Raw genomic sequence first — 1744 nt, 5'->3', positions numbered from 1 at the left:
GGACTTCTAATATAACCAAATGTGGTGTTTTAGTGACTTTGATGTTGTACATTTTTGGAATTCAAATTTATTTCTATATTTTTAGGACCAATCTGATTTTTACTAAGATTTTAGAAAGTCTAGAGAAAAAGTTTTTTCCCATGTAATGGTCCACAATTGCAGTAGAAAAGTGCTTGTCAGTTGAATAAAAACCACATTTGATAGAGGAAAAGAAAAGCCTATGCTGGGTACACAAATAACTATTTACTGCATCAGTGTTCATAAAATAGTCTTAGAAAAGAGATCTATATAGAGACTTTGTTGGCCTCTACTACTCAAATTACTATGTAGGGCAGCAGAGGATGTAAAATCAATAGAAAACATTTATAATACACAGATGCTTTGTTTATTTACTGTCCACAGCCACCTAATTCCTGAAGCTGACCCTGCTGTTAAGTAATAAAACCTGGCTGATTCCATTCACTAAATCAAGGCTAACTGAATGACAGAAACACAGGGCCCTTCCTCCAAACATGCACATACGTAATAGCATCCGATTCCTGTCCTCTGATAAAACTTGACACTTCTGAAACAGATCCATAGCTGACAGTGGTGTCAGGGGATATCACCTTGATGTCTCACCTCGAGTATAGTCATAGTCGGGAGGGCTAGCCCAACACTTGACACATACTAATACCAACTACTTTTCAGAGGAAATCATTGTTTCTAGTGCGTGGGCCCCTAAGCCCTGTACCCACAAGCCCCACCACTGTGAACAGACCATGTTGTTAATGGCTTCAGTGAGTCAGCGCTTGCAGTCCCTGTCACTCCAGCACACCTGCTTTTCCAGTCAAGATTCAGGTGATTCTCCTTGACCAGCACCAAGTCGTGCCTCCACCTGCAGTTAAGCCAGGTTTTCCAGATAAAATCGGCTACGAATGCCATCAAGATGCCATATAATTCATCTAACAGGTTGTTATCTGAACTTACATCTCTGAGTGAAAACACATCTTGATACTTAACTGCTTAAACAAGGATAGAAAGAAATATGAGACTGCTTAAGTTTATAGATCAAGTCCATTTTCCACAAAACTCTTAAATGGCAATGGCCAAGCTCTGGAACCCCTGCCTGTCCTTCCTGCCTTCCCTCCACGTCTGCCTCCCAGGGCACAGCTGAAACCTGTCGTGTCCCTAATGCCCCTGCTGCATCTGTGGGCACTGCAGGCTGTGCTGTGGAGACGACAGCTCGAGAACTGGCGGTCTGGACGTTCACTGGCTGTTTACCCACGTTTTAAAACTCCATGTTTCCTGCTGCAGCAACCCTGGCTCCATACTCCTGGGGTAGTGATGGGTAGGGGTCCCTGCAGATGTTAGCTTGTTACCATCCTGCCATTTGTCTTGGTGACCCTAAGCTAACTAAGACAAACTTCCTAGACTAAAAGAGTAAACCTTAAAAAGGAGTGCTTCTGTAAATGTCTTTTAGAAACCAAGTTTGATCTAAATGAAATACTGACAGGGAACTATGCAGCTTCAAATAGAAACTGTTCTGGGACCACTGTCTTCCTATCCTTTTCCAACTACTAGTCACAGAAATGAGTACCTTCAAGTTGGCCAGTGTCCCTCAGTGGCTGAGCACTATACAGCACGTTGCCATCACAAGTAGCAAATCAGGATAGGTTCTGTTTGAATACAGTGAACCCGCAGTAATAATTTTAGGAAACACCTTCATATCAGATTTCTTTATTTTTCCAACACAACTGAATCC

This window comes from Ochotona curzoniae, unplaced genomic scaffold, assembly GCF_017591425.1.
Source record: "Ochotona curzoniae isolate NIBS_2020 unplaced genomic scaffold, NIBS_Ocur_1.0 scaffold_4683, whole genome shotgun sequence".
Classification (NCBI taxonomy): Eukaryota; Metazoa; Chordata; class Mammalia; order Lagomorpha; family Ochotonidae; genus Ochotona; species Ochotona curzoniae.
This window is presented reverse-complemented; position numbering follows the sequence as displayed.